Consider the following 701-nt stretch of genomic DNA (forward strand, 5'->3'; position numbering starts at 1 on the left):
AATAATCAACAGGGCTTTTTTTGAGCAGTTCTATATATGAACAATTTCCTGACAACTGAGCTACACCCAGCAACTGTATTACTGTCCAACAGGAAGGGTGCATCAACTCATGGACAAGAGGTTACAACTCAGCCAAGGAGGAGGCCATTAATTTAACACTCCATGCTGTCGTAAGAGGAAGCCTCTCATCTATGACTGGATGCACACTTCCTTCTGAATGGTGACACAGTTGGTGGGTGTAGCTCAATTGACAGGAAATAGTTCCTGCATAGAACTGCTCCAAACAAGGTCTGTTGATTATCTTGAGTGACAAGCAGGGTCATTATTTCTGGGAAGAGATTTACTGTTACTGTTGAGTTTCTGTGTGTGGTGATACAGTTGGTGGACAGTATAAATAAGTAGTTCCTTGATGAAACTGCTCACAACAACATCTGTGGATTGTCTTGAGTAACTTGGACATGATTTATGGAAACAGACGTTGCTGCTGAGTATTAAAATCTCTTCTTCTTTTTGGTGAGAGCCATTTAGTTCCACTGTATTGGAAAGAAGACATACATCTCTATAGCCGATATCTCCAAAACTCTGCAACTCACACCAAAAATGTCTAGATGGATAGCACTAAAGGTGAGGAGTATTACATGTATGTGGGTTGTATTTCAGCCCGTTCCTCTCACAGGCAGTGTAAAAGTAGTGGATTGAGC

This window comes from Lutjanus erythropterus, chromosome 2 (genome assembly GCF_056507025.1).
Source record: "Lutjanus erythropterus isolate fLutEry1 chromosome 2, fLutEry1.hap2, whole genome shotgun sequence".
Lineage (NCBI taxonomy): Eukaryota > Metazoa > Chordata > Actinopteri > Lutjaniformes > Lutjanidae > Lutjanus > Lutjanus erythropterus.